General features: G+C 42.7%; 1 pseudogene; it reads left to right on the top strand.

The window, feature by feature from the left end:
* The first annotated feature begins 13,307 nt into the window (after positions 1–13,307).
* On the top strand, positions 13,308–13,409 carry Gm51413 (annotated as a pseudogene).
* Positions 13,410–19,668: the final 6,259 nt, after the last annotated feature.

The following is a 19,668-nucleotide window of genomic DNA, read 5'->3' as shown; positions in this document are numbered from 1 at the left end:
CATCCTTTGCAACATGTTTTGTCGCCTGAGGTTTTGATCTTAGCCATTCTGACTGGTGTAAAGGTGGAATCCTGAAATGTTCAAGAAGATGAGTATAGAAGATTTGCTTTGTTGCAGCATTTAGGAAACTGTCCTCCTCTCTGTGCTTGTTATTTCTTTTCTTTTTCTTCATTCATTCATTCACCTTTATTTCATTTCCTACAACTGTTACTAAACACCCTGACAAAGAACATAGGGGAAGATGGGTTGATTTTTCCAGGATACAGTCCATCACAGCATGATATTCACAGGGGCAGGAACCTGAAGGCATAGGTCATATCACATCCGAAGTCAGGAACAGGGACCTATGAATGCAAACCATTGTTCCATTTGGCCTTTCCTTTTCCTCCAGCCCAGGACTCATCCAAGGAAATTACATCACTCAAATTCAGGATGTGTCTTCCCATTTAACCCAAGGGAGAAAAATCCCTTACAAGCATGTCCACAGCCAACCTAATCTAGACAACTTCTCACTGAGATTCCCTTCCCAGGTGAGCCTAGATTATATCTAGTTTTTAAAAACAAAATAATTAACTACCATATTCTGTATAGACCACCTTGTGTTCTGTAGGCATTATATTGTCTAAAATAACCAAATAATATGACTCTCCTTTGTAGAAGTCTTCCGGGGCTCCTCATTATATCTGGGGGCACTTCACTATAGCCTAGAAGACTTTCAATATGCTGGTTCACTCCTGTGTACCTGCTATGGTCTTCATCCCTTTGCCCCTCCATCTGGAATGTTTCTTCCCAGATCTTCAGAAATCCATCTCCTTCTTGTCCTCCAAGGTATCACTTAAGTGAAACCTGCTTGAAGGTAACCTCCCTGAGTTACAATCACCTGATAAAAAAGTCCCAGAACCCAGAATTAAGCTAAATGATCATATAACAGATTGAGCAATATGAACAGAGGCACTCTTGCTTCCAAAACTCGGAATTTTTTGAGACACATTAGTTTAGCTAGATGTTCACTAGACACTATTCTAAATCATGAATGCATAAGGGATATCTCTGTGAAAACTCCAAGAAAACCAAGCTGCAGAACCTCCATTGTCACATGGCCAGCACAGGCTCTACTATGGTGATTGAATACTAGGTCTCCAGAAGGATGTCACATGCACTGACCCTCAACTCATGCAACTCAAGAACTCTTTCTGTTCTATATCATCTCCCTCCCCACTTTGCAGAACGCTTCTCCAAACATTATGTTCTATCTCTGTCCCTGGCCCATGCCCCCCTAATGAGTTACAAGAAAAACCTATGGGAGGGCTTGCTGTCCTAGGAATGAGTTGATTGGATGAAATTGAGGTCACACTTTTCACTAACACTCTGGATTGGCTGTCAGTACTGCTCCATTCATTGTAACTGAGTCTTGCAAATATTCAAGCCTCTCATTTAGATGTATGAATTATATTCTTTAGAGCAGTGAGTCATTAAGGCCAAGCACTGCTGAGGATTGCATTTCGTTATTGGGCCAAGAAACTCCAAGGCTGGCTCTAGGCCTGTTCCCATATAGTAGAAGTGTGTCTCCAGCTTCCCAGAAGCAGTCTGGCTGGCACTGGGTTGGGGGAATGGGTTCACTAAAGGGCTACAACCTGCAGCACTCAAAGGAGGTGATTCATCTCTGATGTCCCAAGCACTCAGTTCCCATAACAGATCTCTAAAACTAACAGGAAGGAAGTAGGTTAAAGGGTTGCATTTTTAGTAACTGCCTGTCTCTGATAATGCATGTTAAAAATTATTTGGGGCTCGATTTTTATCAGAAAGCAAAAAAAAAATATATATATATATGACCTAACTAAAATCGGTCATCTTTCTCATGTACCCACCCTATAACCACAAAAGAAATGTAAGTTTGATTTTTAACAAAACAATCCTCAGTCTTAAAGAAAAGATGAGCACACCTTCATAGTCACAATGGCAGCTCCTTGCTATGACACTATAATGGCACTGAGCTCCGTGGATATCTTAGCTCCAGGGACTGTCCTAAGTGTGTCACAGTTCTTCTCTAGACATCCCATGAGTCAAGTTTATATTGTCTTTGTTATACAGAAGAGGAAACTGGGGCACCATACTGACATACTTAATTACCTCATAACTAATAAATAGAAGAACACAGATCTGGAATCTGGTCACTAGACTCTGAACTGTGACTCATCTAAAAAGCTCAGCGCTGATAGGCAGTCTCTCCTGCCTGATGAGCCTGGGGACACAGGCTCAGAGACAACCTTTTACCCTTTTCTGTACATATAAACTACCTGCAGGTCCTTATCAAACTGCAGGTTCTGCCTCATCCTGGAGTCAGGTAGAAGCTGAGATTCAAACACCTAACCAGTTACCAGAGGATGCAGGATGCATGATCCTTCACCATATTTTGTAGCTTTAAACAATAGTTATCAACTGTTGTTGCATTCTTGTCATGCTGGGAAGGTATTAAGAACTCGGGATACCCACATCTCACCACTGAAATATGTACTACTGATAGATTCAGGAATAAAGGAAACCATTGTTTTCTGTTACCTCACTAATGACTCTACCAGGTTCCAGTGGATAGTTCCAGTCCAGTATGGATCGCAAAACAAAACAAAAAGTCATGAATCTGGGAAAGGGACTTGTAGATAAGAGCTGATGTAAGTCATGAATCTGGGAAAGGGACTTGTAGATAAGAGCTGATGTAAGAATGGAAGGGGGCAAGAGAGGGTGTGGGAGAAAGTAGCCAGAATATATTGCATGCATAAATGAAACTGTCAAAGAACAAAATCAATCTAGAAAAGAAATCCCCAACTTAATAAACCAAGCTAGGTAAGGGAGAGTTCAGTTACGGTTTTATTGCTGCTAAAGGAACAACATGACCAAGGCTACTTTTATAAAGGAAAACAGTTCATTGAGGCTGGCTTATAGTTTCAGATCTTCAGTCCATTATTATCATGTTAAGAAGCATGGCAGCATGCAGATAGACTTCATGCTGGAGGAGGTAAGAGTTCACCATCTTGATCAAAATGCAGCCAGAAGGAGACTGCCTTCTGCAAGCAACTGGGAGGAAACTTGATTCCACACTGGAAAGAGCCTGAGCATAGGAGACCTGGAAGCCCACTTACACAATGATGCACTTTCTCCAAGGTCACACCTCCTACTAGTGCCACTTCTTGTGGCCAAACATTGAAACACATGAATCTATGAGGTCCAAACCTCTTCAAACCAACACAGGCCAGTATCGGTATTTTGAGTGTTTCCAGTTTCCAGTTTCCAGTTTCAAGCTGCAAATGCAACTCTAAGAGTCTTGAGCTTTCCAGGGAACTAGTGTGAGGGGGAAATCAGGTCTTAGCTCACCAATGAAATGTGGGAAGCTTCAAAACAATAGAAATTTCCAAACAAATCATTATCCATAATAGGTCATATCAGCCTTTCAATTTGTACTGGTCCAGCTTCCTTTCAAGGTAGACATCAGTGCAATACCAGAAGTGAACTGCTCAGAACTGTCTCCCCATTTCCCTCATCACCCCCCTATATACACATACAGACACTCTTTAACATTTCACCTATCTGGATCACACCATGTTTGACATTGAACTTGGAGAAGGCCATTCCCACCTGGTATGCCACCCTCCCACTAAGGCTCAGAAGGGAGCACCTCAATGCTTTCCCTGACGCCCACATCACTCACTGGATGGAAAGTGTGAACATAAACACCCTGGTGTGGTTGAAGCATTGAGAGCTGCACCAGCTGTCTGTTTCTTATGACTCAAACCAAAACATTCACAACTGACAAATGGGAGAAAAATAAGAAGGAAGTGTGTCAGGGTTGAAAAAAAAAAAAAAACTAGGGCAAAGAACAGATGCCAAAACTGCCATAAGATATGGGTCGCATTTCTCAAAAGTCTACTCCTTTCACACGCATCTGCCCCCCATACTGCAGTCCCTCTCTTTGTGACAGCCTCCCCTTGCTTTTTGCTCTTCTTGCTCCCTCCCCTGGTTTTCCTCAGCCCTCTCTTTTCCTTTGGGAAGGGAAGGAAAATTAATTAAAAAGATCTTTTGGAATAGATATTCCTCTCTGTAAAGGCCTGGAGGTCGGTGCAGAGCAAGACATAAATAAGCTGGCTCGTGGAGGAGAAAAACACAACAGGCAACAGCCTGATCAATTAGGGCGAACTAGAGGACTCTTGTTTAGAAGTACCCAAGCAATAGATCTCATCAACAGAAACGATGCTACGAGAGGGGTGGGGGTCGAAAAGGAGGCCAACAGATGCATCCTACTGCATTCAGAGAATTAGTTCTCCCAGCAAATTGAACCATCTGAATGATGAGCACAGTTGAGTTTCTCTGGAAGATCATATGCACCAAGCTCTGCAGCAGTGTCCCCATACTCCTGAAGGCATGGCCTCCCACTTGACTATGTGGCATGACTTATGGTCCTGAGAGTCTCTAAGCTATAGGGGTGTCCTACTTTTCTGGGAACATCCCTGGTTTTAGCCCTATAGGCCTAGATGATCACTCTGGTCCTTCCATCAGTTGGACACAGGTCTTAGGGAGCTTTAAGAGGCCTCTCTTCCCAAGGCTAGACTCCTCATCCTCCTTCCCAAGGACAGACCCTCAGATAGGCAAGTGAGCTGCCTAACAATTCAACAGTGCTACATCTTGTCTGAGGATTATGGGGCAGTTACCCATATCTAAAATAGCTTTGAGCAGTAATTGTCAAGAATGAATGCCAGAAAGACAAGCAGTCTATCTCTTTCCATTTCTAACATCTACCGAAAGGCCAAATGTTCTGTTAGGCTTTAGCAAGGTCTAAGAGCAACAAAGGAAAACACCAATGAGGGACAGGCCCGGGCTCCCTCAGGAAAAAAAGCAGGCAGAAAGTAAGCACATGGGAAACCCTATTCATATTTCTTCCTATCCTCTGGCTCTTGTCTTTGAACGTCACCCAATTTCCTGAACCCTGGCTTTAGGTCCCTGTAGATATTTAGCCTCCACATTCATGTGGGCTCTCATCTGGCCAAGACTTAGATCCATCAGACACACCTGTGAGAGTGACCTCACCTCTTAGAGACTAGGAAAATCTTGGATTATGCTCATTTATAAATAAGAGGGGGAGGAGAATGCCTATGGAAAAAATTTAACAGTTAGGCATTAAGTTTGCAAGAAGTTAATGATTAAAACTTATGTGTATATGCCAGCAAGATTTTGATGAAGGGACCCTGGTATAGCTGTCTTGTATGAAGCTATGCCAATACCTGGCAAATACAGAAGTGTATGCTCACAGTCATCTATAAGATGGAACACAGGGCCCCCAATGGAGAAGATAGAGAAAGTACCCAAGGAGCTGAAGGGGTCTGCAACCCTATAGGTGGAACAACAATATGAACTAACCAGTACCCCCAGAGCTCGTGTCTCTAGTTGCATATGTAGCAGAAGATGAACTAGTCGGCCATCACTGGGAAGAGAAGCCCCATGGTCTTGCAAACTTTATATGCCCCAGTACAGGAGAATGCCAGGACCAAGATGCGGGAGTGGGTGGGTAGGGGAGCAGGGCAGGGGGAGAGTATAGGGAACTTTCGGGATAGCATTTGAAATTTGAAATGTATATAAAGAAAATATCTAATAAAATAATTAAACTAAAAAAAAAAAAACTCATGTGTACAGCCACCATTGGAAAATTTCCAGTGTAAAACCTTCTGTTATAATAATCAGGGTCAAATAAGCCTACAGGGTTCACTTTGGGTTCACTATTCGTAAGTTGACACTACTAACTCAATATCATCCTGTTCTCTGGTGCTCTCTCTCTCTCTCTCTCTCTCTCTCTCTCTCTCTCTCTCTTTCTGGTTCTCTCTCTGTATGTGGGTGGGTGGGTAAGGAAAAGAGAGGGAGTGGCTTTGTTGCCACTTCCCTTGGTCCTCTCCTGGCTGAGAGAGGACAGCATGAGGTCCAGCATACTGAGCACTGAACATCCAGAGCAGAGACTGACCTGAGGACCTCAGAGTCCTTTAGATTTTACATAAACATTCTCAATTCCTTCCTCCAATCTCCTTCTATCTCTCACTATAACAGGACAAGGCTATGGGTCACTCCTCCCATCAGCTCAGCGTCAGCCTGTGGGCTGGTTCTGGCTAGGGGAGCATCTGCTGCTTGCCCACAGAATAACTGCTTTGTCGTTCTTTGCTCAGTGAAGCTTTCAAGCACTCTTAGGATAAAACAGGAAAACAAACTTTTGTGATGGGGCTCAGCTTGCCCTAAAACTATGTTTACTTAGACTTCAAATAGGACTTGTAACATCCAAAAACTCAACAGAGAAGGCATCTCCAGACTGCCATATGGGTCCTAGGGAGAAATGTGAGCCCTCCAAATAGAAAACATGGAAGGGGTCTGAGGGAGAATGACTCTCCAGTGAGAAGATGGAAGATCCACACACTTTTTGTAGTTGTTTGAATTTGGTTATTGTTGATGTTGTTGCTGCTGCTGCTGCTGTTGTTGTTGTTGTTGTTAAACTGTCCTACAGTAAATATTTTGATCATATTTCCCCTCTCCAATTTCTTCCAGATAATTCCCACCTCCTATTCACCCAAATTCTCTCTCTCTCTCTGTCTCTCTCTCTCTCTCTCTCTCTCTCTCTCTCTCTCTCTCTCTCTCTCTCTCTCTCTCTCTCTCTTCCCCTTCCTCCCCTTTTTTCTTTTTCCTCCCTCCTTTCTCTTTCTCCCTGTTCCTTCTCTTTCTCTCTCTGTCTCAACAAAAACAAAAAGAAAACTTTTCGACCTCCAAATTCACAGAGATCCACCTGCCTTCTCACCTTCAATGCTGAGATTAAAGGCATGTGTGACATGCCCACCTCAAGAATATGCTCTTTTATAAAATAATTATAACCTTATTCAAGAGCAGCATTCTGTGGGTAAAGAAAACAACTTTTACAGATGATATTTTAATCCAGTTTTGTTTGGTTGGTTAGTTGGTTGGTTAGTTAGTTAGTTAGTATTTAGTTAGTGTTTAGTTGGTGGGTGGTTGGTTGGTTGGTTGGTTGGTTTTTACAAGTGTACATCTCCCACATACTGTCCAATCTCTTTTCATTCTAAAGAGCAAATCAAAAACACTGAAAGCAAGATCAACTCTTAAATAACTTTTTCTAGATTATATCAATACCTTGCTGTATCCTGAGCTCTGGAAGAAATAAGAATATCTAAAGTTAAGCTCTAGTTTAAGATCTCTTCAGAATTCCAATCTCCTCCTTGCATCCAATTCTCTCTAAGAAACTTCTGGATTTCTGCAGGACCAGAGAGCATTGGGTACTTGAACCTCCAGATCTTTAGGACAAGACAGCTACATCAGTCTGGCTTCTGGCCTCTAAAGGACCAAAGCACCAGTGCTTGGGTTCCAGATTTCGGCAGGGATTCAGGTTTCCAGAACAGAGAGCCCTAGGCAAGCAGGTGGCAAACCTGGACCAGAAAGAATGAGGGCTCAGCACCCCTCCCCATTTCTACTGCACCAGTGAGCACTAGATAACTAGGATTCCAGCCTATATGCCTACTGGAACAAAGAGCACCTTATATCCAGAATGCCAGTCCATTGGCCTCAGCAGTCAGTTTAAGGCCAATGCTCTGGCTCTAGTGTGTCCAGGGTCACTGAGAAATTGTAGATCTGATTCTAGTTATTGTTGCGCGCGCTCAACTGGCCAGGAAGAACGACGCTGCTACAGGATCCTTCTGCACACGTTTATTCAGTCCTGTTTCTTCTTTCTCTATATTTCCCTTGTTTATATCTCCCTTGTTTATATCTCTCCCTTGTTTATATCTCCCTTGTTTATATCTCCCCCAAACCCTGGGCCTCTCACTCCTTTTATACTCTCTCTCATCCACGCACTGCAGGCCACGCCCCCTCGCCAGTCACGAGGCTTCAGCTAATCAGGGCAGCAGGGGCAAATCTCCACCAAATTGGATTCACCTGTATCCTGGTACACCTGCGCAGCACTCAAGATGTTTGTGTCTTATATGAGGAAGTCAGGTGCAAGTCATATGACTTAGCTGCAGTCCCTGGCGCCTTTGGGACTGCCGCCACACCTGCTCCCCACAATTCCCCCTTTTTTCTTTTTTGGCAGAGAGAATGTCTGTAGATAGCCCCCCGCAGCCATGCCCCTTACCCGTCCTTGGGTGACAAACAGCATTGGTTTGATCCCTGTCTTAGGTTGGTGACATGCCCAGGGAGTCTTATCACTGACTACCTCTCAATCATGCCAAGCCACTCCTGGGGAGATTGTGTTTTGCTTGCGGCAGGTGCATCAAAAGGCCAGGATGTTAATTAACCTATGGCCAGATCTTAATTGCTGCAAGCAAGCCTCATGGGTGAAGGTAGAGGTCTGATCCCCAGTGTGCAAGCATAGGGGCCCTACACAAAACCATCCCTTAGGCTCATCACCCAGAGAGGTCTTGGCCAGCTCCCGTGTCGTTTTTCCTAGGGGAAGGGAACTAGGACACTGAACCTTCATGCAATCAGACATGCCTTCCACAGGATGCCAACAGCAAGCTATCCTCTGTGCAGTGCTTAGCCTCGCACCCCACGGCATAACGCAGCATAATTTCTTTTAGAGCGGCAAACCGAATCTGAGGAGATTGTCCCGCCTCCACTGCAGCAAAAGCCTACGCTACCATGGCGAAAGTGCAGGCCGCACACTCTGCACCTAACACATGTGCCAAACACAAAACACACACACACTATAACAAGCATACATCCCAGGGCTCTCATCCCCACTCATCTTCCCTGAAGCAAGGGATAGATAGCCAGAGGGGCTATCTCTTTAAGGGGAATTCAGGGATCAAAAAGGCATGGAAAAATTTGAACGTCATGTCGAGCTGGTATCGGCTTCTGGAACACCGAAAGGATCTCCCATCTCGGCTCCATCCTTTGTGCTTGTGGGATCATCCACCACATCCACAGGGGCAACTGGATCAGGACGCTCATTCTTGCAGCGTCTCACCAATCTCTCCAGCACCCAAAGAGGTTCTGTCTGGTCCTGTGGAAACACACAAACAGACCCTCTCGCCCACGTCAACACCTGATCCTGTCGATCCTCTCCAAATCTCCGGACAGAAGGTCCACCTACAGGTGGCTGCTGAGGAGGCATAGGGAGAGGACGCAGAAGCTAATTCGCCTTCCTCCTCCGCCTCAGCTCTTTTATTTTGTCCTTTCTGTCCACCTGATAACACTGTGTCTCCTTTCTTTTTCCTTTTTCTTTTTAAGCCCTTCTCTTTTTCCGACATACTTTCTTGTTGCTCTATAAGGATTTTCTGACCTGTCTTGACTGCCTCTACACACAGTTTCAAACAGTAACAGAGTCCATATATCAGAACAAACAAGACCAAAACTATCAGACCTACCCACAAAGGGTCAACGGGAGAAAAAAACATAACTACACAGCGAGGATCTATTGATCACTACGCTGAGGTTATCATAGTTCCTTAACTTGTCCCCAAACCAGGAACCTTAACTTGTCCCAAAGCCAGGAACCTTAACTTGTCCCAAACCGGGAACCTTAACTTGTCCCAAAGCCGGGAACCTATCGTTACTTTGTGCCTGCTTCCTGGCAACTTTATATTCCCCTCTATTTTATCCGAGGTCCTTCCCAAACTCCTGGGTTACTTTGTGCCTACTTCCTGGCAACTTTATGCTCACCTCTATTTTATCCGAGGTCCTTCCCAAACTCCTGGGGTCGCAAGTTTCACTCACCGTGAACTTACCCTGCCGGCAACCACTGACTGCTGAAAGTTCTGAACTCGGTGGGGGAGTCGGTTCCCCGTACGGGCCACCAATTGTCGCATCTGCTCTCGACCAGCAAGAACGATGCGACCACCAGTCCTTCTAACAGCAGTTTATTCAGTCTTCATCTTTCTTCTTTCTCTTCATCAGTACCGTTCCCCAGCTGAAGAGTTCTGAATCCACGCCGGATCCTTCTCAACAGTCTGTTTTACGGGAACCTTTATTAACCACTCCTTCCCCGTGATGCAGTTCTGAATCCTCCCTGTAGCAGGGGGTCTTCACTCTTGCCTGAAGATGTTTCTTTTCCCGGGTTTCAGCACCACTTGTTGCGCGCGCTCAACTGGCCAGGAAGAACGACGCTGCTACAGGATCCTTCTGCACACGTTTATTCAGTCCTGTTTCTTCTTTCTCTATATTTCCCTTGTTTATATCTCCCTTGTTTATATCTCTCCCTTGTTTATATCTCCCTTGTTTATATCTCCCCCAAACCCTGGGCCTCTCACTCCTTTTATACTCTCTCTCATCCACGCACTGCAGGCCACGCCCCCTCGCCAGTCACGAGGCTTCAGCTAATCAGGGCAGCAGGGGCAAATCTCCACCAAATTGGATTCACCTGTATCCTGGTACACCTGCGCAGCACTCAAGATGTTTGTGTCTTATATGAGGAAGTCAGGTGCAAGTCATATGACTTAGCTGCAGTCCCTGGCGCCTTTGGGACTGCCGCCACACCTGCTCCCCACAAGTTATCTCTGAGTTCATTCCAAGTGTGGATCTATGGTGTCTGAACTTTCATATGTCCCTGCAGGGTCTGGAATCTCTACTGCCATGGTTCTATGGGTTACTTTGGGTGTGTGGCTCTAATTGTAGTCCCTAGAGAGTAGGCAGACTGCACTGGATCTAAAGTTTTTATTCTGCCTCAAGTAGAACTCTAGAATCCAAGGGATGGTGGAGGTTTTGACTTCATCTGGTCACCTTGGTGCCCCACCCTTGGTCCTGCTGGCACATAGCCATGACACGCTAGCTCATCTGATAGTCAGCACCAGTTTCACCAGTATGTAGACATGAACTTCATGCAAACATTCCTCTAGGAAGATTCATAAAAAAAGCAGAATTCCAGTAGGCTCAGAAGAAGGAGTAAAAGCAATGTTTCTTTGAGAGGTGTATAAAACATGACAAAGCAACACAAAGGATAGGATACAGCCACTACCCAGTTCCATCACAAGTCAACTCCCCTAAAAGGAATCCAAAATTACAGACACACCTGAAATATATGAGAAAAATTAAGAGTCTTGCTAGTCAAGAGAATTTGTGAGCATATAGAAGATTCAAACAAACAGATTCAAATGCAGGAATTAAGGAAGACTATCCAAGACCTCGACAAGACAATCTCCAAAGTGAATATAACAGTAAACTGGAGGCAAGAGTCTAAAGTATGGAGGGAAAGTTTAGCGAGAGTATTGGAACATTTTAAACCAATCAAACAGAAATGCTTGAAATGAAACAAATGGCAAATCAAATACAATCCACAACAGACACCGTCATTAACAGACAAATCCATGCCAAAGAAAGAATTTCAGGGATGAAAGAAACATTATCAACAGATATATGTAAGGGGAAAATTAAGGGAAATTAATTATATTTCCAAGACATCTGAAACACATATAAGAAACCAAACCTAGGAATTCATGAAGCAGAAGAATAAACAGAGGCAAAACTGAATGGACTAGATGAGAAGTTCACAACCTGTACTCTGGGTCCCCTTTGGCAAACCTCTACCTCCAAAAATATTTACATTACAATTCATAACAGACTTCAGACCCAATGACGTCTGTCTACTCTCTGGGGACTGTAATTAGATCCACAGGTCCAACGGAACCATTGAACCATGGCAGTACAGACTCCAGGCCCTGTAATGTCATCTGAAAGCTAAAATCATGACTCCATACCTGAAATGATCTCAGAGATAACTAGAACCAGATCCCCAATTTCTCAGTGGCCCTGGGTACACTAGAGTCAAAGGATGGACCCTGCACTGATCTTCAAGGCCAATGTACTGGAATTCTGAATATAGGATACACAGTTATGAAGTTAGAATAAAAATAATGTTATGGTTGGGGGGTCACCACAACATAAGGAATTCCATTAAAGGGTCACAGCATTAGAAAAGCTGAGGATCACTGGATTACACGGACTATTTAATGAAATTACAGCAGAAAATTACCCACTTTTCCCAAAGAAGAAGTCAACCAAACACAAGAGGTAAATAAACTCCAAATAGACATACAAGAGAAGAAAATATCCAGGGCTTATTACAGTCAGGATGTTAAAAAAAATAAGAAGTAAAGAAATGATCCTAAAAACAGCATGAGAAAATATCAGTTTAGATACAAAGACAGAAATATCAAATTACCACAGACTTTTCATGTGCAACTATAAAATCTAGAACAGCTTGAAATGAAATATTTCAAGTTCAGAAAGTACTACAAACCAAGAATTCTATACTCTGGAAAGCTATTTTTCAAAACTGATAGAGAAATAAACATATTTCAAGACAAACACAAATTAAGGCAGTTCATGACAGGCAACCCAGCACAACAGAAAGTTTTTAGTAGAAAGAGATACTTAAAGAGTATTTAAATATTCTTTGAAGGGCTGAAAAAAAAAGCCTAGCTGTAGAAAAAAAAAGTAGATTTGGGAAAGAAATAATTATGTCCAAAACAGCAAATCAACAAATCCTCCAGATTAAAACAAGAAAAGGAAAAGAAATACCAGAAATCCAGCAAAATAGAACACCACCTAGAAAATATACAGGAAATAGCAAACCACTTTCTATAATAAGCTAAATTATAAACACCCTGAAGTCATAAAAAAAAGCATACAGACTAAAGGACTAGACTAAAAACAAGAGCTAACTCTCCTCTGTTTCTATAAAAACACGCTTATTCTGCAAATACACTAAAACATAATGTTAAAGGATGAAAAACAAACTGCCAAAGAGAAAACATAAACAAGCCAGTGAAGACATACTTACATAAGACAAAGTAAAATTCAACCCAAAACTAATTAGAAGAAATAAAAGAGGACAGAAAATATTAATAAAAAAATTCACCAAGAAGATATAACAATTGTAAACTCTATGTCCCAAGTATTGGAGTATATAATTTCAAAAAATTAATAATAAAGCACATAAAAGACAACATAGGTCTTGACAGAACAGTAGAGACTTTAGGAGTCTCATATTTATATATGTCTTCCAAACTAAAAATAAGACATCACCCCTATACCTAAGGCTCAGGGATCACTGCAGCGGAGGAAATGGAAAGATTGTAAGTACTGGGGGAATAGAGATTTTGCTGTGAGATTGTGTCACACACACATTCACTAACTCAACACACAAAACATTTTGTTAAAAGGCCATGAGAAATGGGAAGGAGAGCAAAAAAGACCAGAAAAAGGTACATGGGAGGATTAGGAGGGAGGAAGGGGAAGGGGAAATAATATAATTATATTAGAAGCTCAAAAAAACAAAAATACCTATTCCTAGAGGCATTGCAGATGTGACGGTTGTGACATATGTACGTCAGTAGGTGGCAGAGAGCAAAGAAGCTATGTCTGTCGTTTTTTAATTAGATATTTTCTTCATTTACATTTCAAATGTTACCCCAAAAGTCCCCTATACCCTCTCCCTGCCCTGCTCCCCTACCCACCCACTCCCACTTCTTGGCCCTGGCATTCCATTAGATATTTTCTTCATTTACATTTCAAATGCTACCTCGAAAGTCCCCTATACCCTCTCCCAGCCCTGCTCCCCTACACACCCACTACCACTTCTTGGCCCTGGCATTCCCCTGTACTGGGGCATATAAAGTTTGCAAGACCAAGGGACCTCTCTTCCCAATGATGGCTGACTAGGCCATCTTCTGATACATATGCAGCTAAAGACATGCCAGCAATATATGGCAGGACCCTGATATAGCTGTCTCTTGTGAAGCTATGCCAGTGCCTGGCAAATACAGAAGTGGGTGTTCACAGTCATCTATTGGATGGAACACAGGGCCCCCAATGGAGGAGCTAAAGAAAGTACCCAAGGAGCTGAAGGGGTCTGCAACCCTATAGTTGGAACAACAATATGAACTAACCAGTACCCCCAGAGTTCATGTCTCTAGCTGCATATGTATCAGAAGATGGCCTAGTCAGCCATCATTGGGAAGAGAGGCCCCTTGGTCTTGCAAACTTTATATGCCCCAGTACAGAGGAATGCCAGGACTAAGAAGTGGGAGAGGGTGGGTAGGACAGCAGGGCAGGGAGAGGGTATGAGGGACTTTCAGGGTAGCATTTGAAATGTAAATGAAGAAAATATCTAATAAAATTTTGGAAAAAAAAAAAAGAAAACTGGACATAGTCCTGCCAGAGGTTCCAGCAATACCTCTCCTGGACATATACCCAGAAGATGTTCCAACTGGTAATAAGGACACATGCTCCACTATTTTCATAACATCATTATTTATAATAGCCAGAAGCTGGAAAGAACCCAGATGTCCCTCAACAATGGAATGGATACAGAAAATGTGGTACATTTATACAATGGAGTACTACTCAGCTATTAAAAACAATGAATTTATGAAATTCTTAGGCAAATTGATGGATCTGGGGGTTATCATCTTGAATGAGATAACCCAATCACAAAAGAACTCACATGATATGTCTGTCTTGACCTATGAATATTTGAATGATCAATAGCCTAATGCTCCCTGAAAAAAAATGAGCCTGAGACAACCACAAGTTCAGGGCTGTGCAGGAAGCGAACCACAGATGAAGTGGACCCCACCTGGGACTGCAGGCCTGGGTGATAGCCCTAAGACAGATGAGCCCCACGTGAAGCCACATGGGTGTGCCTGGACAAGAAGCAAACCAAGACAACCACCACCCCAGTGCCATGAACAGGGAACTAGCCTGAGATGACCACCAGTCTGGTGCCTTGCAAACCTTGGGGGAGAGGTGCAAACCTTACTCGAGATGACCACTGCCCTGTGCCATAATGCATGGACTGGCTATCGCACTCCTGAGACCACTTCTAAGACAACCTGAGATACTCAAAAATCCCAGGTACCACTAAGAGGAGCAATTAAGTGGTAGAGAAATGGAAGAGAAAGAGGAACGGAAGGATATGGGCACAATGAAGAGAGGCAGGACTGGAAACTTAGGGCTAGTGAGGAACAGCCTGATGTGAGTAGCCAGTGATGCCACCTAGGACCATGATGTGGTCCTGGCCTGTGTTACTACTGGAAGCCATGTCTGTGTCTATATCTACAGAGTCCTGGCATGTGCTACCACTGGGTGACAAGTCTGTGTCTATAGCCCTGCAGCAGCAGGTGTCTGTTACCACCAAAGGCTAAGAGTAGGTCCCTGGCCTGGGCTGCAACCTAGGGACATGTCTGAGAGCTGTGCAGAATGGGTTCCACCCCTTGCCTGGGCATAGTGGAAGAGCTGACCCTGGAGGTATGAGACCAAGAGATCTGACCCTGCCCCTATCCAGCTATAGTACTCAAGAGATCAGGCCCTGCAGCTCTCCCAGGAAGCACAGTAGAGTTGGCTCTGGTTGGATCCATTGCAATGAGCCACTTGCTTGGGTATGAGTGTGGGAGAGCTGGCTCTGCCATATGTCTCCCAGACAGTGACACTGACACGATCAAAGGAAAGATGTACCTCCTCTTAACTCTTGCTACCTAAGACAGGCAGGAAAGCTTGGCCTAAGTTCATCAGAGTGGGAGAACTGGCCCTGGATGTGGGGATTGTGGGTGAGTTGACCCGGAGAGCATGAGCATAAGATCGTTAACCCTGCCTTTTGATAGTGTGTGGTGACATTAGCAAGAGAGAGATCCCTTCCCCTTCCTTTTACAGTAGCCACATGGTGCAGGCAGGAAGTTGGCCCCATTAGGGTCATAACAGCAGGAACGCTGACCCTAACCCTCACCTGCTGCAGCACTCAGGAAAGCCTGCCCCTCACCTCACCTGGGCATCGCAATAGAGCTGATCCTGGACATGGGGATTGTGGGTGAGCTGGCCCGAAGGACATGCGCTAAGAGAGCCAACCCTGACTCTTGTTTGCTGTATGGGGATGCAGACCAGGAAAAGATGCCCTCCTCCCTCCTGTCCCTCATTCCTTCACCTATGGCAGGGTCATAAAAGTGGGGGAACTAGCCCGTGTCCAGTTCTGGGGACCCGGAAATTAGACAACAATGCTATACTCAGCTAATTTTTGACAAAGGAGGTAAAAACATACATCACATAAAAAGACTACCTATTCAACCATGGTGCTGGCAAAGCTGGATTTCTATGTGCAGAAGAATGATGTTAGATTACTATATTTCACCTGATACAAATACCAGGTCAAGATGAATCAAAAGCCTTAATTTAATACCAGAAATACTGAAGCTTCCACAAGAAAATCTGGGGGATACTCTTCAAGATATTGGAGTAGGCAAGATATTTTGAATAGAACAAAAGTACAGGAAATAACCCCAAATATCAATAGAAGAGACTACATGAAATAAAAAGTTCTGCACAGCAAAGGAAACAATTAGCAGAGCACACAAACAGCCTACAGAATGGGAGAGAAATCATTACAGGCTACACTTCAGATAAGAGGTTAATATCCAGATCTTACAAAGAATCACAGAAATCAAATACCAGGAGAAAAAAAAATTGTCCATCAGCATTTGGATAAACAAACCAAACAGAAAGTTTTCATGTCAAACAAAAGAAAGAACACAAATGGCCAGTGTGGTTGACTGAATAAGAATAGTTTCCGTAGACCCGTGTTTTTGAAGCATGGGGAGTGGCACTATTAGAAGGTGTGGCCTTGTTGAAGGAAATAGGTCACTTGGGTGGGTTTGAGGTTTAAGAAGCACAAGTGTCGCACACAGTCACTTCTGCTGCCTGTGGATCAAGATGTAGAACTCTCAGATCCTTCTCCAGCATCATGTCTACCTGCCTCCATGACAACAGTGAACTAAATCTCTGAAACTGTAAGCCAGCCCCAGTTAAACGTTTTTTCCTTTATGAGTTGCCATGGTCATGGTGTCTCTTCACTGCAGTAAAACCCTCAGACAGTCAGCAACTATTTTTTTTAAGTATTCAATATTACTAACCATGGAAATGCAAATTAAAACTACTTTGAAATACCACCACATCCTAGATAGAATGGTTAGCATCAATAAATTTGACAACAAATGTTGGATAGGATGTAGAAACAAAGGAACCCTTATTCATTATTGGTGAAGATCCAAATTAATGTAGCCATTGTGCAAATTAGTTTGGAATTTTCTCAAAAAATTAAAAGTAGAACTATCATATGACTCCTGGATGTATTTATATCCAGGTGACACCTGACCCTTCCATAGAGATATTTGAACTCACATATTTAATTACAGCTTTATTCACCATAGCAAAGAATTGGAATCAACCTAGTTGCCCATTAACAGATTAATGGATAAAAAATTTTAGTATAAAATATTGTTTATCCCTAAAGAAAAATGTAATCACAATTTTTTCAAGAAATATATGGACTTGGAATATGTAATATTAAGTGAGGTCACACACTCTCAGAAAGGAGATATGTTCTTCCATCATATGCAGAATCTAGGCCATAATATATGTAAATAAATGTATATGTGGGCACATTATGACATGTATAAATAGGACAAAAAGGCTAAATATTAGGAGATGAGAAGGACAGAATGCAAGTGATAGACTCGAGTTATAAATAAGGATATAAAGCTAATTGTTTTTCCAGTTCTAACTCTGTCATTGATTTTTCATTTTGGGTGGTGAATAAGTGTGCAAAAAATATATTCCATAGCAAAAAGTACAAAATGTAGTGTGAAGTGTCACAACCTCAGTTCAGAAATGTAAGTACAAGTGTATGGAAGTTCACGCAAATGTATAGTCTTTGGCTTTGGTTAATTATGGTGTGTGATTTTTTTTCTCTTACCTACAATATTCTTATAATGATTTTTTTGTTGAATGAAAAATAAAAAGAGGCTCCTGAAGAAGCACCTCTATTTCTGCAAGCTATAATATTCCTTGATGTCCTTCTAGATGGCTCTGTCCCTTGCCACAGAAACTTTCCATCAGCTTTATATGCTTCGAGGTCAGGGGTGATTAAAGAGGAATATTTTTAAATTCGAGTATTTGGATTCCAAACTTGCGATGATATAGCCAGCTCTCATCTTCGTGGCTCCTGCTAGTCCTAGGAGATCACAGAGGTCATCTAGGTAATTTACTACAGTAAAAGAGAAAGTCATCTGCCTTACACACAGTGGGAGGCCTGATGACTTCTTTGAAAGATGCACTGTGTCCTCAATGTGGCATCCTGAAGACATTTGTAACCTCGGTGTGCTTAATATGACCTCCTCTGATATTCTTATCATAGAAAGGTTACAAGATTGGAAAGTGCAGGCTAGTCCTCACCTAAATAGTTCATTTCCTCTTGAGTTTTCTAAGATCTGTAGGATGATCAATCAAGTTAACAATTATGACTTACTATTTGGAAGCCCAAGACACTTCATACAAACACCCCACCCCCAGCATCCTCATTACAGTGAAAATACTCTTTTGAATATTGAAAGCACCAAACTGTATCTTCACTAAAATCACACAGGCTCAGTGAGGACCTAACTACTCTGCCTCAGGCACTGTGATAAATGCTAAGGACCCAAGGAAGACGGAGCCCTGGTACTCTTACACCTAACATAATGGAGGAGTTGTGCCGAAGAAATAAGTATACAAACAATTACAAAAGTTGGCATTATGGTAGATGTCATGTAGGAGGTTGGAAAGAGGAAAGCCACAAGACATAGAGCCCACTTTGGAAAGGTGACCATAGAAGTAAAAATTAAGCTCGAAACTTATCATGTGACAAGGGCCAGACATTTGAAGGACCAGTGAGGTAACCTACCAGGAAAGAGGAGATTGTAAGAAATATGAGCTGAGAATGGGTTAGAATGTTGTGTTCCCAGCCTGGAAATTTGTGGCCAAAGGATACATAACAAAGGTAAGGACATTAGAAAGAAGCAAATCAGGACCGTATTGTGCAAGATGCAATAAATTAATTAACTTGTATTATAAATACAATGGGAAGCATCAAAAGAGTTTAGCAGAAGAGTGGCATCAATATATATGTTATATAAGTGTAGCATGGCATTATAAACAGTATATGTAACTATATTATTGCTGTGTTAACTATAAACAGTATTGGAATAAGGAAGCAATGGCTTTATAAAACAGCTGGGATGGATTCTCTCACCCAAATATGTGGTTCCTAATGGATGTCTCCAGCCATGTAATGAATCCAGAGAGTGAGTTGTGCTATGGTGGAATTTGTCTTCCAATCTCATGCAAGAGTTAGATCTTCAAAGACTTATGATAACAGTAATAAGAGGGTGGAAACTTAACCTGACGGTAGTCTTTGGAAGCTGGGAAGTGATTAGATTAGTTTAAGTCATTAGAGTGGTTCGTCCATGATAAAATTCAGATGACTATAGGAGAAAGACCACACAGAAATTCATATACTTCTTTCACAATGTGATATAGCCTACATAGGCCTTTCTGAGAACCTGTGTGTGTTAGTCAACTTTATGGTACTATAATAAAATCTCTAAGATAGTTCACTTACAAGGGGGAAAGGTTTATTTTGCTCACAGTTTTTGAGGCTTGATCTATGGTTAATTTGCCCTGTTGCTTTGGGAAATGTGGCAAGACAACATCATGTGGGAGTCAAGGGCAAAGAAGCAAACCATCTTAGAACAACTGAGAAATGGAGAGAAAGAGACCAGAATCCCGATATTCCCTTCAAGGACATACCTCCAATAACTTAAGTTCTTACTGCTTGGC

This window comes from Mus musculus, chromosome 7 (genome assembly GCF_000001635.26).
Source record: "Mus musculus strain C57BL/6J chromosome 7, GRCm38.p6 C57BL/6J".
Taxonomy (NCBI): Eukaryota; Metazoa; Chordata; class Mammalia; order Rodentia; family Muridae; genus Mus; species Mus musculus.
The sequence above is the reverse complement of the archived record's forward strand: the minus strand, read 5'-3'. Positions and strand labels throughout refer to the sequence as shown.